The sequence below is a fragment of the Mandrillus leucophaeus genome, unplaced genomic scaffold (genome assembly GCF_000951045.1).
Source record: "Mandrillus leucophaeus isolate KB7577 unplaced genomic scaffold, Mleu.le_1.0 Scaffold121, whole genome shotgun sequence".
Taxonomy (NCBI): Eukaryota; Metazoa; Chordata; class Mammalia; order Primates; family Cercopithecidae; genus Mandrillus; species Mandrillus leucophaeus.
Genome location: NW_012100432.1, coordinates 650605 through 668625, shown reverse-complemented (window position 1 = coordinate 668625; position 18021 = coordinate 650605). Strand labels below are relative to the sequence as shown.

Below are 18021 nucleotides of genomic sequence, written 5' to 3'. Positions count from 1 at the left end.
GACCGTGCTCAAAACTGGCAGTCTTTCAGGTCACAAGATAAATGACCTAGAGTAACACACCCAAATGAGGAATATCGTTCCTCCAAAATCCAAATAGGCCCACTAGGCCTTGTGTCTCTTTCTTGGTTGTAGGAGTGGCCAAATGCAGCAACTTATTCTTTACCTTAGAAAGAGTATCTGAACAGACTCCATGCCACTGGACCCCTAGAAATTTTACTGAGGTAGAAGATCCCTTAAGTTTAGTCAGATGTAGTTCCAGAGGGAGGAACATTGCCTCCAGGAGACACAACAATAATTCCATTAAACTGGAAGTTAAGATTGCGACCTGGACACTTTGGACTCCTCCTACCTTTAAGTCAATAGGCTAAGAAGGGAGTTACAGTGTTGGCTGGGGTGATTGACCTGGATTATCAAGATGAAATCAGTCTACTACTCCACAATGGAGGTAAGGAATAGTATATGTGGAATACAAGAGATTTTAATATTACCATTCCCTGTGACTCAGGTCAATGGGAAACTACAAGAGCCAATCCAGGCAGGACTACAAATGGCCCAGACCCTTCAGGAATGAAGGTTTGGGTCACTCTACCAGGAAAAATTCATGATCTGAGGCGTTTGCTGAAGGCAAAGGGAACACCGAATGGGTAGTAGAAGAAGCTAGTCATTAAAACCAGCTATGACCATGTGACCAGTTGCAGAAATGAGGGCCGTAATTGTCATATTTCCTCCCCCTTTTGTTAAAAACATGTTTGTGCATGTATACACTTGTGCTAAAAAAATTCTTCATTTTGTTTCCTTTTTCCTTTATCATGTGACCTAAGATTTATTGACTTCTGTATTAGTCCATTTTCATGCTGCTGATAAAGACGTGTCCAAGATTGGGCAATTTACAAAAGAAAGAGGTTTAATGGACTTACAGTTCCGTGTGACTGGGGAGGCCTCACAATCATGGTGGAAGGTGAAAGGCATGTTTCACATGGTGGCAGACAAGAGAAGAGAGCTTGTGCAGGGAAACTCCTGTTTTTAAAACCATCAGATCTTGTGAGACTCATTCATTATCATGAGAACAGTACAGGAAAGATCTGCCCCCATAACTCAATCACCTCCCACCTAGTTCCTCCCATGCCATGTGGGAATTGTGGGAGTTACAGCTCAAGATGAGATTTGGATGGGGGGACACAGCCAAACCATATCAATTTCATATCAGAATTTAAGTGTTGTTAACTTTACGTGATAGCATTTGAGTTGGGGATTGGTACATTTCCAGTTGTTCAAAGGAAGTTGTATTATGTTAGTCATAATTATGATCATATTACTGTCTTTATTTGAAGATTATGTATGATCTCAGTAGTTGTGTATGCATTCAAGTTGACAAGGAGTGGACTTGTGATGGATAATATTGAGAGTCAACTTCATTGGATTGAAATGCACAGTATTGATCCCGGGTATGTCTATGAGGGTGTTGCCAAAGGAGATTAACATTTGAGTCAGTGGGCTGGGAAAGGCAGACCCACCCTTAATCTGGGTGTGTGCAATGTAATCAGCTGCCAGCACAGCCAGGATAAAAGCAGGCAGAAGAACCTGAGAAGACTAGACTGATTTAGCCTTCCAGCCTACATCTTTCTCCCATGCTGGATATTCCCTGCCCTCAAACATAAGATTCCAAGTTCTTCAACTTTGGGACTCAGACTGGCTTCCTAGCTCCTCAGTCTGCAGATGGCCTGTTGTGAGGCCTTGTGATTGTGTGAATTAATACTCCTTGATAAACTCCCCTTTATCTATATTTATATCTCTATAACTATTCTATTACTTCTGTCCCTCTAGAGAACCCTGACTTATACAGCTTTGTAGACAGCCAAACTCAAGAGCGATATACTAGGATATATGGCAGAAGAAATTTCTATGCGAAATATAGAAGCTTCATGATTACTTTTGTCCCCTTACCCTGAGATTTGGGAGGAAAAGAATAATTTGAAGACAGAATTTATAATTGAAAGGAAAGAAGAGTAGAAAGATTTGGAAAACTCTCAGCCTGGCCATGTAAAAAGTGATAAAGCATGTTCGGGAGAGAAAAACCAGTGAGGTAGCCCAGTAACTATTTGCTAAAGAGATTAGCATGGATAGAAGGGAGCCAAGTATTATTCTACAAGACAATGGAAGAAAGATCCCAAAGGCATTTTATAGATCTTTGAGGCTGCTGCTCCCACCACAGGCCCAGGGGGCTAAGAAGGAAGAATGATTTCAGGGAACAGGCCTGACACTCTCTAAATGGGCTTGCTGCTCAGGGATACCACAGCACTTTGCTCCCAGAACCCTGGTACAGCAATTTGTGGCCTCCCTAGCTGCGGCTCAAGTGGCCTCAATTGAGATGAAACCCACTCCCCAGAAGATACAAGCCATAAGACTTGGTGGCATCAAAGTGGTGCTAATTCTGCAGGCATGCAGAAGGCAAGAGCTATGGAAGCATGGCAGCCTTCACCTAGATTTCAAAGAATGTGTCAGACGACCAGAGGGCAAGGCAGAGACTTATCACTGGGGTGGAGCCACCACAGAGAACTTCCTCTAGAGCAATGCTGAGTGGAAAGGTGGGTCAAAGGTACTCCAGAGGGTCCCCACCAGAACAATGCCTAATGGAGCCATGAGAGTGGGACTAACACCAAGGTCCCATAACTATAGAGCTAACAGTGTTCAATGCTGCCCTAAGCGAGCTGGGTAGACTGAGTCTAGCCAAGCCGCAGGGGTGGGACTGCCCGAGGTCTTGGGGGCCCAACCACAACTGTTGTGCAGAGGATGCAGACATGGAGCAAGAGGAGATTATTCTGTTATTCTGGAGTTTCTGGAGTCTTTTTTTTCTGAGACAAGGTCTCATTCTGTTTCCTGGGCTGGAGCACAGCGATACAATCCTGGCTCACTGTAACCTCCCACTAGGCTCAAGTGCTCCTCCCACCTTAGCCTCCCAAGCAGTTGGGGCTATTGGCATGTGCCACCAGACCCAATGAATTTTTGTATTTTTAGTAGAGACAGGGTTTTGCCATATTGCTCAGGCTGGTCTTAAACACCTGGGCTCAAGCAATCTGCCCAGCTCTATCTCCCAAAGTGCTGGTATTACAGGCATGAGTCACTGCACACTGCTACTCTGGAGTCTTACTACTTAACGTCTGCTCTTGGGTTTTGGACTTGCTTGGGGCCTGTTACTCCTTTCTTCTAGCCTATTTCTCCATTTTGGAATGGTAATGTGTACCCTATGTCTCTCCCACCACGTGTCTTGGAAGTAGATGCCTTGTTTTGATTTCACAAAATAGTAGATGGACTTTTGAGTGGGTGCTAGAACAAGTTGGGACTTTAGGGCTAAGGAGTTGAAATGAATATATTTGTATGTGAGAAGGATATAAGTTTCTGGAGGCCAGGGGTGGAATGTTATGGTTTGAAAATTTGTACCCTCCAAAACTTACGTTAAAACTTAATCCCCAGTGTGGCAATATTGAGAGGTGGAGCCTTTAAGAGGTGGGGCCTTTAGAGGTGATTGGGTCATAAGGACTCTGCCCTTATGAATTAATTCATTCCTTAGTGAATGAGTTCCTTAATGGATTCATGAGTTTTCATGAGAGTGAAACTGGTGGCTTTATAAGAAGAGAAAGAGAGAATTGAGGTAGCACATTCTGTCCCCTTGCCATGTGATGCCGTGTTGCCTTCAGACTTTACAGAGTCACTCCTAGGAAGAAGGCCCTCCTAGGAAGAAGATGTAGCCCCTTGGCCTTAGGCTTCTCAGCCTCCAGAACTGTAAGAAATAACTTTATTTATAAATTAACCAGATACAGATATTCTGTTATAAGCAACAGAAAATAGACTAACACAACTGTTTCAAACAATATTTTCTTTATGTAGACCTGGACATATTTCTCTTTAACATTTTGCCAAGAATAGCTGTTTCTCTCCTAAGCAACAGTCTGGATTAAACTGGGAACATTCTAAATCTTGTAACCAATCTTGTTTCCCTCTTTGCATTGCCTGTTAGAAGGCTTACGGCCAAATTTGCGACACATTGCTGGCATATTTATAGGCTTGCGTGACCTTCTCTCAGTTCCCTCTCAGCTTTCTCTTAAACTTCTTACCCTCATTTCCCCTGTCTTCTTACTTCTTTCATGTCTATATTACATTTTATGTTTACATTGCTGTGTGGGATTCATCCATGTAAGTTACATTTGCTCTTTTATAAAATATTTATAAATAAAAAGGGAAAGAACAGAAACAGTTCTCAGCACTATTGAGAGTTTTCTAATAAAATGGGCAAAATCTGGACAACAGAAGTGGAGCTGTATCTGCTAACAGGAGCCAAGGTGTCACCAGGAAAGGCATCTGCCTTCCTGAGTGCCAGGGGTTATTCATATCCAGTGACTCGCTGTTCATTTGTGAAGCTCTACACTGATTTAATCACAACTTTCCACAGAGACATCTGTTGGTTCCACATTTGGGTTAAATTCAAATCAGAGCCCAAGTTTTGGAATGGACTCTGAGCAATCCTTAAATTTATTCTATTTTGTACAATATACACCTGCTGGTCTCACCTGCTTGGGGACTACATTATTAGATGACCAATTAATGAACACTTGCTCAAATTTCAACATTAGCCTGGAGCTCAAGAAAGCAATTTGGCCCCAACTTGACTTTGTACATTTTTTACCTATTACTCCCTGAGGCCTCAGCCAAACTAATTGGTGTCTTTGAAACATGCTTTGTGATTTCTCTCCTCTCTGTCCTGTTTCTCCTATTAACCTCACCTGAGTTAAGAACAATAGCTTACATCTATCAAACATTTATATGCCAGGTATTTACAAATCTTTTTACTTATTAACATGTTCAAAGCTAGGATAGATCATATAAGGTAGATACCATTATGCCCACTTTACAAATGAAGAAACTAAGGGCAGGGGATAAGAGTGGAATTCCTTTCATGTCTATATTACACTTTATCTGACTGTTTTGGAAATATCCATATAAGTCACCTTTAATGCCATATGGAATGTTTATAAATTAGAAATTAAAAGAACAGAAATAATTGTGTTTTCAACAAGACCCAGAATTTCAATCCACTCTGCCTTATTCCCCAGCCCATGCTCTTAACCACTACAGCTTTGGTTCTCAACTCTGGTTATCCCTTAGTATCCCTCATGGAGCTTTTAAATATGCAAATGCCCAGGCCCTGCTTCAGCTCAGTCAAGTAAAAATATCTAGGGGGGTGTCCAAGCCAATGATATTTTAAAGAACCTCCCTAGGTGATTCTAACATGTAGCCTGGCAGGAGGTTAATCTTACTCTTCAATTTCCCTGATATGAAGGACTTCCTTTTTACATGGTTAAGATATGTTAATCTCAGTGCTTCTTACTTTTTCTCTGTAAGTAGAATGAACACTCCCCTTGCCATAATGATCCTTGATGCAAAACCAAAAGCATGCATTCACAGTCATTTGGCTAAGATGTCAAGATTTCCTATGGGAGATACTACTTCTTTCATAATCTCCACTCTGTTTTTTGCCAGCAAAACTGTGATGTAACTTTGTTATCCTAAATATCAGAGCACTGACCTAAACATCAGAATGGACTTGTATCCTTTTTGACGTTTCTTGGATTTATTCTCTGTATTGGTTAGAAATCTGGGTTCTAAGTACAATGAATAGCAATTATACTAGAAACAATTTAATTCCTGTGCTATGTAGTGATACGTCCAAACACAAATCTAACCATATCATTCATTGACATAAAACCCTTTAGTGCCTGATTCCATTGCTTTTGGGCAGCTTCAATGTCCAACATGGCTACCAGGCTGCTGCATGAGCTTGTTCCTAATGAGATTTCCAGACCCATCCCACACCCTTCTCCATCCAGGCACACTGAACTTCTTGTAGCTCCTTGGATTCATCAGGATCCTTCTTGTTGATGCTGGGCTTTTGCACATGCCATTTTCTGCCATGGACATTTGATCCCATCCTCTTACCTAGTCACTTAGAGTCCCAGACTGGATGTTAGTTCTGATGAGAAGCCATCTAGATCACCCTCCCCATTCCATCATTTAACACCCTAACCTCTGCTCTCAGAGCACTCTGGGTTCATCTCCATCACAGCATACATCATACAACTTTGCAATCATCAGTTTACCTGTCATTTCCCCTGAACTTTATAATCACTGAAGCAGAAATCATGTCCTATTAGTCACTCTATATGATGCTCAGTATTAAAGAGGGTTAGTATTTGCAGAATGAATCTTCTGATTTGGTATTTTCTTGGGCCTTTCATGTATCATTTTTGGTTTAGACAGGAGGTAGTATTAGACATATTTCTCTTGAATTCCACAGACAATGCAAAATGAAGTCCTCAAAAATGACAAGTTTTAGACAAATCGTGTTAACTCTGAAATGTACACCAAAATTCTGTCAGTCAGTCAGCAGACTGGCAAAGCCATTTGTAGTGCTTTCCCATCTGAATAATCATTTAGTATATTGAGTAATTCTACCTGTGGTCAAAAGTTCTGCGTAAATTCATCCTAACATATGTTTTGTTCCCTCCTGGAACATCAGAAAAAGTCATAGATAGAACAAATGTCTGCTTGAGATCTTTTTTTGTATCAAAATAGAAGAGAAAAATTCATAGCACATGAATGCAAAGAAGGTGCCAAAGCTCTTCAGTATACTGTAAAACAGACATCTTAGGTATGGAATCTGACAAAGTTCTATGGTTGAATCTATTTATATTCAGTTTATTGTAAAAAGCAGCCAAGAAAATATTTACATTTTCTTCTATTGCTTGTAACAAGCTCATCGCTAGAAGAGGCTGTATTTAGACTGAAGTACAAAGGAAATGGTTGAGCCTTCCTTGAACAGTCCTTCAATTGCTGCAAAAACTAACTTGGTCCACACCAATCCCAAGTTACCACTTCACATAACACCAGCAACTCAAAAGGAAAACAACATAAAAACTTAAGTTTATTTATTTCAGATGATACAAATGCTTAGAAGAGTTCATTGCCAATTCAGTTTTGTTGATAGAGATTATTGTAGCTTCTATAACATTAAAAACATCGGGTTTTTGACTGATTCCACCAAGTACAAGGACTTCAACTTTTCTCTGATATCCTTTTGCAGAAAACTTAGAGTACAGATTGTTCAATTGAGTCTGTGGTACACTCAGGACAAAAGAGTCTCCTTTACACATAAACAGCACTCAAGTGTAAGTCTGGGAATTGTTCCTATGCTGTCTTAATTTCTCCATTTAACAGTGAAGAGTCCGAGAGATGGCCCACCAAATCTGTATCTCACATCAATCCTTTCAGTTGTTAGAACTAATACTTATTGAGAACTAATTCTGTGCCAAGTGCTCTACGTGCATTTCTTAAATAATTCTCATCATTACATTGTGAAGTTAAGTTCTTGTAATTCCTGTTTTCAGATTTGGGAACTTAAACTTAGGATCATAGTAGAGCTGGAACTGGAATATAAATCCATCTTTGATTTGATCTTGTCCCACTACAGAAGTACAAAAGACATGAATTATTTGAGCATCTGTACCAGGCATTGTGCTGGGCATTGGCATGCAGCTGTGAACAAGATGCAGCATTTGTTGTAAAGAAATAAAGAGAGTATTAAAATGTAACTTAAAGTGGGAAATTGTGTTCCAAAAAGGGGAAGAACAAGATATATAGCAGCCTACCTCAGGAGGACTTAGATTAGTTTTTGGAGGCTGTGTATGATAAAGACTTTAGGCAATAAGAATGAAGATCCTTCAGTAATCAAGGTGAAAAGGTGACAATGGCTTGAGCTTAGTTATTGGATAGAAATTGAGATGAAAAGAAGGGAAAAGATGAAAGAGAATTAGGCAGAGGAATTAAGGAGGTCTGATGACAAAATGGATATGGGCCATGAGGAAGTGAAGAAAGACAAAAATGTTTCCCAAGAGGCTGGTTTGAATAAAGAGTAAATGCAAATGCTATTGAGTGATGCTGAAACCATGCTCAAGTAAGAAGACTGGTGGAAATGTGTGCTCCATTTTGAGCATATTGAATTTGAGGTGTCTTTGAGAAATCCAAATGGAGATGTCTAATAACTACACGAACAAAATGACCTAGAGTTCGGAAGAATGGATTAGGCTAGCTGCATAGCCTTGGGAGCTATTTGGGTCTCTGAAGCCATGAGAATGAATGAAGTAACCTAGGGGGTCTCTATAGTGAGAAGAGAAAGGCAGCTCTTGTGTGAGGGCTTAGAGAAGACCAAAGTCAGGGTAAGTCAATCTGTACCTAATGTGCCCCATCCTCAGTGAAATGCACACTCCTAGTTCCTTTTTGAATTCCATCATGCATATGAGATATTTCATTTCCAGAGATGCTGTGATGACCAATGGGAGCTTGGGAAATGAGTGTCTTCTCTTACTTGGACTGGGATTAGAAGCTGTCCTCAATATCTTCACTTCTGGATAAAAACACAGCATGTCACATTCAACTTGTCTCCTCTCTTCATGCCCGATGACCAGCTTCTTTTTGTTTCTCTGCACACATTTCTGGAGGTTTGAAAGTCTTGTTTTATGGTTGAAGGTAATCAAATGAGGAAAAAGTACACAAGTACAGGCATTACAATCAAAATTGCAGTTCTAACTCATGGTTTCTTATCTTAAGCTGTAGAAATGCACTCATTAACGAAAATACAAATTTAAGATATTTTCTGAGTGCATTATTGCTAATATAATTGAGGGCTCACAATATGCATGGAGATTGGATTACACATTTGTGGTTTATATGAATTTTCTTGTTTAGTATTCCCTTCAACTCTTTGATGCTATATTATTTTCATTTCCTTTTTACAGAAAAAGAGACTGTGATTCCAAGAGGATAATATGTTTAAGGACATGTGACTAATCAGTGGCAGAATTAGGGTTGAAATTTAGGTGTCTGTGTATTCCAAGTCACAGTGATTTTAAATTGCCATAACAAATTTCCATTTGTCTGTTTGAGAATGAATGCAATCTTAATGTCTTTCTTAAGTAATACTATCAGATTGCTGGGGTTGAATTTTGACTCTTCAACCTGGTAGCTATGTGACCCTGGGCAAGCCCCTTCTTATCTTGAGCCCATTTCCTTATCATTAAAATGGCGATAATAATAATAGTACCCATCTCATGAGTTGTTATAAAGATTAGGTATCATAATGTTGGTAAGATTTTCAGTAGGATACCTGACACAGTATCAGTCCTCAACAACTCTCAGTCCCTGTAGTCATTATTATAATTCTTGCATAAGGGCTGCTAAGAGCAATAGACAATTTCTATAGTGCAAATGTGGTTTTATTATATTGTTTCTCAAACTTATGTGCTTGAAGATTTTAAAGGGAGCAGGACTTGGTAATGTGAGAGACAGCCATTTCTCCATCATCTCTTTCTTCACAAAATAGACTTATAACACCTGCATTTGAATTTTACAACACTATATTACCCCAGATTTCATGGAAGGTTGGTCAGGCATCCTTTGGTATAGGTGTTATAGAGGCTTTTATGGGGAGTTAGGAGGGAGCTACATAGAACATGGTGTTGTTAATCCATAAAGAAATAAATTGGAGTTGAATAACTTAAGTGCCAATCAGGAGAAAAATAAATTGACATGAGCCTGTAGTTATCTACCATGTTAAAATAAACCCTAAACGAGAAGCCCTTTACCCAGATGCCCTTCTCCTGTATAAAGAATATCCTAGTTAACACAGTATCTCAAGACTGCTTAAGACAGTAAGCAGAATTGAAGAGAGCAATGATTTAAAATTTCCATCTGAAGGTTTTGTTTGTTTGCTGTGTGTGTGGAGTTGTGAGGACTCTTTGTAGCAGTGTGAGTGGTCGGGAGTAGAGAGTGAGTGAGACATTCAGGTGACAGCAACCCTGTGTGGGTAACAGCATGTATGGAGGCTGGTGATATCAAAAAGACAATTTGGCTTGCTTTGCTTTGGCATTGTCTGAAGTGTTAATATAGAGGTTTTGAAATCTGTTGTCAGACACTTCATAGGAGATTTTTGTCTCCATAGAGGGCTCTCAACGCTGTCTCCTCACTCACAAAATTCTAAGTTGACTGATTTACACAATTTCCCACCACAGATTCCTTTATTGCCCCCTCTAAGTACATGATTAGCATGACTCAGTTTTGAGAACGATGTTAGGTAATAGAGACACATAGTTTAATTACTACACTATTTATTGTTACTTCTTGTTTGGCCCTATCTAGCTTTTCAGCCTTCTGTCTCTTGCAATTTTATTGTCCTATGGGTTTCCACCACCATGGTTTTCTCTCAATGTTTTGATCAAAACCCATGGCTTTTCTGCATGCTGTCTTCTATGCCTGCAATGCTGCTCACCCACTAGCTTGAGCTGTAACCTCACATTTCAGGCTTCCTGTCACGTCTTCATGGAAGTCTTCTTAGCTCCCCAATCTCCATTACATTCCTTGTTATTGCATCCTCTCCAAGGACAGAATTCTTATTCTTCTGAATGTGTGGTTTACTTGTATGTGTTTAGGCATGATTAAATTATGGTCTGTCTCTCCTGCTATACTGTAGGTTCCATGAGAGCAAGGGACTGTCTTTGTTCAGCATTATGTGATTAAGCATTTGGCATAATTCCTGGCACATAGTCAATGCTCCAAAAATAATTGCTGAATGAATGAATGAGTTAATAAGTCTCTCTAGCAGAGGAGATCACAAGTCAACAAAGATTATAGTACATTGCAGTGAGTTATGAGAAATGTTATACAGGCTGTTCCAAGGACCTAGAGGTGGGCATTATTAACTTTAGGCATAGTGTCTTCAGGAAGGACCTCTGGAATTGGTGATCTAAGTTGAGTAATGAAGAATCAGATGGTGTGAAGAAGGGGTATTGAGGGTGCATTTTAATCAGAGGGATTAACTAGGGTTGAGATATGAGTCTAGATAATGGCAGTCTTGAAATTAGGAAATGAGGAGAAATGGATGGATTTGGAATGTTTAAATACAGGGAACATGAATGCTGATGGTTTGTATGTTGGAGGAAGAGCTTAATCAGGAGGCTAGTGTGACTGAATGGTGTTATTGTTCTCCTAGGGAGCAAATATAAGAAGTGAACTTGTACTCTGAATCTTTCCTACCTTTGCTTCTGATCCTGTTTTCTGCCCATTATTTCCAGCAGTTCCCACATGGGGTCCTGTGGGACCACATGGGACCCACATCTATCCCTATCATGTCCCAGAAGAAATAATCTAACTTCTCTAAGGCATCAGGTTCCTCCCTTGTAAAGGGGGAATAGTAGTACCTATCTTATAAGGCTTTTATGAGGATGATATAAGTAATAAATTCAATATACAGGGTCTAGCATATAGTAAGAACTCAGTAACTACAAACCAGTAAAATTACCAGTTTCAGGCTACTACTCTAAGTAGTGTCCCATTTAGTTGAGAAGATCATTGTCAGCTGACATGGATGGACTTAACCTCCCTGGTTTGTAAAGAAAAGAGAACAAGGCAGATATCCAGAATGAGCCCATGATGAAAGGCAACATCTCCCATGAGATAGAGCTATGGGGAACACAGATAGGCTGCCTCCTGAAATCAGTATGTCAGTTTCAGGTGCCTCGAGGCATGCTGTGGAGCAATCTCTGCCCTTGAATTCCATGACCTCATGTATATTCTCAAAATAACTTCCCTTTTTACTTGAACCACTATTGAGAAGGTTTAGGTTTCTTGCACCTGGGAGAGCATTGATGAGAAGAGGCATTCAGTATAAAACAAAATTAGTGTGTAGGCACCAAAGGAGACCAGGAATGACAACTTCTAAGTTAGCATGTGCAGGTCATTCTAAATTTAAAGGATGTGACCTTCCTTTGAATGAGTGGCTAGTTAACTGCCCAATCATTTTACGAGCCTAAGTAATATTAATTGATAGTCCATTACATTTTACCCTCAATTTTTAAAATGATGCAATAATGAAAATATCAAGTAATATCAGATATTATTGGACTTGCTTTTCATTTCATAAGTGAAACAGGTGAAATGGGGAAGGTGAGCGTGTTCCACCAATGTCCTAGGTCAGTTGATGATCTCAAACTCATCCGTTCTTACATAGTTGGTACATAAGATTTCCTTCCCATGACTACTCCACCCATCTAGGAACCCAGGTTTCTCCTCTCATTTCCTGGGGGTCACCTATGCAGGGTAGGAGGCTAAGGAGGTCTAAGGATACCTGTGGTTTATGACTTTTGTTGGAAAATAAATGTGCAATATCTAGCTGCTCTTAATGGATGGTCTTCACTTGAAGGCAGCTAATAAAATGGCTTGAACAAAGTGTATTGAGCTGTCATGTACAGTGTTCTCTTGGCTGGAGGTTGGAGATATGGATCTTTAGGTAAAGTCACATCTCTCTGGTACTAGTCACAGATGGCCTTTACTCTAGTGGGCCACATCCTGCTACCCATGTGGTCCTTCCTTCCTCCTCTCCCTCTGCTCTCAACAGTCTGGGGAACATGAAAAAACTCATTCTTCAATTCTAAATCTGAGTACCTTAATAGGTTTTAAATTTAAATTTCACACGTTTGGGCCTCTCTTCTCTGGTTAGTGGGTGCATTAGTCCATTTTCATACTGCTATAAAGAAATACCCAAGACTGGGTAATGTATAAAGGAAAGAGGTTTAATGGACTATCATAGTTCCACGTGGCTGGGGAGGCCTCATAATCATGGCAGAAGGCAAAGAAGGAGCAACAGCACAAATTACACAGTGGCAGTAAGAGAACATGTGCAGGGGAATTGCCTTTTATAAAACCATCAGATCTCATGAGACTTATTCACTATCACAAGAACAGCATGGGAAAACGCGTCCCCATTATTCAATTACCTCCCACTGGGTCCCTCCCATGACACATGGGGATTATGGGAGCTACAATTCAAGATGAGATTTGGGTGGGGACACAGCCAAACTGTATCAATGGGTAATTCATATCTTGTTGTTTGAACTTGTATAGGGGGGAGGTGGTAGGTTTTCAGAAATTCAGGGAGCTTCAGAGGATGGAGGAACATATATATCATTAATTTTTTAAAATATTACTCATCTGTATAAGTTTATACGCAAGTCCCAGAAGGGGATACAAGTTTTACTACTTCCTTATATAAATTTATCAGATTCTTCCGCATAGAAATGTACCAGTATCCTCGGCAGCTTCCGGCGTTGTTGCAGAAGGACAGGGCTATAGATTTTCCTAGAAGTGTGAAATAATTCACAAGATTTGCTTGTTATTCATATGGACAGCCCATTAATAACACAGGACCCTAGAATCCTGCCTTATCTAGGCTGCAGCCCAGCTAAAGGGATGTGGAGCTGACTCCTTAGATTTAGAACAACATTTTTCCTGCTTTCTGGAAAAAGAAAGAATGAAAAGTGCTATCATATTAGAGAAGACCAGGTATTTGAAAACACCTGAGCTCTCTGGGAAAACCAATGACTTGGCGGCTACTTTGGAGAAATTTCTTTGTGAATTTGAGGTTATGTGTAAACAAGTTTATGGCAGCTAGGTAACTGACAAAGATTTCAGGTGTGCTGTGCCATGACCTGTCTCTCTCTCACACACACACGACATACACTCCATGACAGATGTTTATGCACAGAATTTTGCTTCTCTCAAGTGGCTATATTGATGGGCTTTACAATGAGACTTCTACATTAAGTCTAGGATATGCACTAAATATAATTTTATATATAGTTTTCACATTAAAATAACATCAAAATTCTTGAAATATTTCTTAGATGATACCCACAGTCATGAATCTGATCCTGTTGAGAAAATGCAGAGAATTAAACATCCAAGAGATGTTGCTAAAGTCATTGCAATTATACTGCACATAATTTGTATTATGTTCCCCAAACAGCCAGTCTAATCACAAAATTTCCTATTTATCATCTTCTTTTTTGGTGAATCTCAAAGAGAAGAATGGCTAACTAATTGAGTTTGTAAGTCATTTATCACCGAGTATGATTTAAATGTAATTTTTCTCTCTCTCTTCCTTAAGTCTGGGTATTACCAAACGTTTTATCTCTGCCTATTTGATTGATGAAACACTGTAGTTCAGTGTTTAATTTACATTTCTTCATCTGACTGATGGTAAGCATTTTTTCCATGTTTACCAGCCATTTTTATTTCTTTCAGTGAACTACTTAAGATATTTCCTTGTGCTAAAAAATTTAGGTTTAGGCCAGTCTATACAATATAATATCATTTGTATTTATAAAGTTTTACATGCCTGTATCTGTAGGCCTGCGTGTACCAAAATATTTTCTGTAAGGATATGTAGAAATATGACAAGGATCATTTCCTCTGGCAATTATGATGTGAGAGGATTAGTGAGAAAGAAAAAAAATGAAGAATTACTTTAATTTGTATTCTTTCTTTGTTAGGTTTATACACATACATTTCTTTTGTAAAAATTTTTAATTGACAAATAATTATGGGGTATGATGTGATGTTTTGATATATATTTCTATTATGGAATATATGCATACATTTATATTCACAACAGATTATATATACTACTTTGATTAAAGGGTATATTTTTCTACAAAATTAATTTTTTAGAAAAAAAACTTATTTAAAGTTAGTTTATTCACTTGAAATTAGTGGGGAAATGACTGTATGAGCTAGTTACCACACATTCCATTGTCTTTAAGGCTCAGGCAGGAAATCAACCTGTCAGAGCCCAGTGCAATAATAAGAAATAGTGAGCCTTGTAGGAAACTGGAGTGTGCCATTTAAAGGCATGCAAAGTCAATTTTTTCAATAGTCTGCCGACTTCAGGAACAGGTCTGAGAATGGTTTTTGTCAGTGGGCTGGCAACTGGCAACTGCTGCTCTAAAACAGAAAACAAACAAACAGAAAGATGACAACATCTGCTCTTGGACAGATACATATGATGACTGAATTCCAGTTGTCTTTGTTAGGAGGAACAAATGTAGACACCTATCTTTTATTAGGCACTATAAAAAGCTTTGACAGTTCTTGTACATTCATCCTCTTCTTCCTCTTATGGATGCAGACTTGGATCCCTCACACACCTGTACATGCTTAGGTGCCAAGTTGGGGACTAAATGCTGTTTCAAAGAGGATTTACATACGATTCAGAAAGTAGGCCTGAAAATGCCATCACTTCACTAAAGATGTTATGCAAGGTCCTCTTCTAATAAGAACAATGAAATTTCCCTTTATAAATGTCTTCTGATAAAGTCATATGTGTTCAGCATTCCATCTACTAAACAAGCTTGGGTGTGTTTAAAAAGAACAAAGCAAGTTTCAAACAGAGACAGTTATGAAGGGACCACAGCCAGCCTTTGTGGCATGCATCCATGATCCACCACAGCAATTCATTATCTCAGTATTTCATTGTGTGTGGATGACAAGTAACAAATGGCAGAACCAAAATAGGTCATCTTCTCTGTCCCCTAAAACATTAAATATTTGTGAATATTGTGAATATTCACATTGTGAATAGGGGCTTAAGCTTTTTCATACTATGCTTGCTCTGGAAGTTCTCTAGATGATTTCCAAGCTGTAGTTGAGCCCAACATGTCACTGAGATACTATAAATCACATCAGTATAGGATCAGTTGTGTACTGTCTGGCCAGCCAGTCTTAGGAAACACACTGAGCTATCTACAGGTATCACACTATCCATTAACTCAGAAGACTTGAAAGATAATCCTGAGAAACAAATCATTGTACACAGACTCCACAGCATCATAGCCCCAAGTTTATTGCATGGAACTCTGAGGACTAGAGGAGATAAAAAAACATTACAGTTAAAAAGGTTCTAAAAGTTTGGGAAATACTGTGTTCAAGTTTAATAAGTTACTTGTCTGCAGAACTTCTCAGAGCCTTTAATATCATGTTTTGGAAGGCTAAGCAGAGGCTACCATACATAATCCTTCTCACATATATCTCATGTTATTCTATGAAAAACTGTTGCTGAATTTCAAACTTCCATCAATTCCCAAACCTTTTTCTCTACCATGGCTGTCTCTAGGAAATATGATGGTACGTGGTCAAGAAAATTGTATCATGTCTTTTCCCAAGGAGCAATCACCAGAAGGAACTTTTGCAGAAGTTCTTGTTCTAGAATAATGCCACTTGAAAAAAAAATTAAAGTTACATCTCTCAAATAAATTTTATTTTTAAAAAATAGTTATAAACTGTAAGACTGAATACAAACAGTCCTCGGGAAAAATGAATCAAGCCATTTTATGGATAGATGTATTAACGTTCCTTCTAAGCATTTATTTATTAACTTCTCTCTTTTACTACCCTTAATCTCTGACTCTCTCTTTCTCATATGCTTTGTATGTTTCTTGCTCTCACTGTCTGGTCTGTCTTGCCTCCTTCTTGTCAGTCTGTCTTCCTGGGTCTAAGTCTTTATGTATCTCTTCTCTGTCTCATTTGCTCTTATCTTGGGGACTAAGTATGATGAGCCAGGAGCAAAATGTCCTGTTATGTTGTAAGTTTTGTTTCTTCACAGAAATAGCAGGATGACTTTTTCATTGTATTAACTAAAGATTTTTTTGTTTTGTTTTGTTTTAAACTTGGGTTTTCACTGCTGTGAAAGGAAGTTCTCTGATGTAACCTGGCCTTTTGTTGGTGATCCAGTATAAGAAGACAAGAATACCAGGTGAATGTTGCTAGTAATCAGTCATTGAAACGGTCATAATTTACATGGAAGGAGAAGAAAGACTTATGAACTTATCACGGAGACTTTTTCTTAATTACAGTGATGCTAAAATCCACAATGCCTTAAAGGACCTCCCTACTAACAACTAGTTAAATGCACCTCCCCATATTTGTCCACATCAGAAACAGATAAAAATTACATGAAAATAAAATCCCAAATAGAGAAAACTGCACAAAAATTTCACCACTCCCACTTGCTTAAACAATGAAGATTCAATCATTCTATAAAAACAAAAGCACTGAAAGAACTGCTTCTAATTGCTCCATAACAATGACCTAAGAAAGCGTAATCATCTTTATGATGTAGAAAGAAAAGGGGCAGGTATTGCCCAATGAACTGGGTGTTTCTGTAAGTATCCACATGGTTGGACTTATTTCCCTCTCACCCAGATATTTGGCATCTTATAAGAATGCCCTTGGAATACAACATGTGTTCATGTTAGTTAAGGGTTTGCCTATGCCTGATGAATGGTGAGCCCTGTAGACAGCCCTGGCTGACCCTCTGGCTCTGCCATGACTGGCTGTGTGATTTTTGAGCCAGTCACCAAATCTCTCTGGTCCTCAGTTTCCCGGCGAATAAAATGGAAATAATAGGAGGACACACCTTATAGGGTTAGAGTTAGAATTAAATAAGTGTATAGACTTAGAGTAGTTTGGAGAGTGGCACATAGTAAGCCTTAAAAAATGGTAACTATTGTTTTTATTATTACTAGTATTAATTATATTCCATTATTTTTGAGATCAATACTATTTTTGAGATCAATAACTTTGAGATCAATACTATTTTCATGCCCATTACAGATTAATTAGACATAGAACATAACTTAATAAGCCCTCCAGAAATTTATTTTTGTTTGTTTTATATCATTTGTTTGGAAAAATTGTTCTCAATTAAATAGGTGTGCTTTGAATCATCATCCTCTTGTTTATGAATCTTTATCTGATTTTAACTTTTAGTCCCTGAGAAGTACTTGGAAATTAACGAAAGGCTGTAGGTAATATTTTTAGTTGTTCTCAACTAGAGATATTGAGTAGCATGCTACCTACTTCCATTTTGGGTTATAGATTAATTAAGTAATAATTAGGGTATAATGACTTACCTTCCTTCAGAATAGTGCTAGGCACAGGTTCAAGGATATAATGCTTTTATAAGTATTTATAAATGACTACTTCATAACTTAATTTGGCAAGTGTGTATTTTGGTGTTTTCAATTATTAGAAAATAGAGTATCATTTTTGAAACAAAAGAACACCACTTAAAATTTTCTCCAA

At 38.6% G+C, this 18021-nt stretch overlaps 1 protein-coding gene across 1 annotated transcript in view; it reads right to left on the bottom strand.

The window, feature by feature from the left end:
* Positions 1-18021, bottom strand: part of FAM19A1 (family with sequence similarity 19 (chemokine (C-C motif)-like), member A1) — a 564472-nt gene that overhangs the window by 119641 nt on the left and 426810 nt on the right. The window lies entirely within an intron of this gene.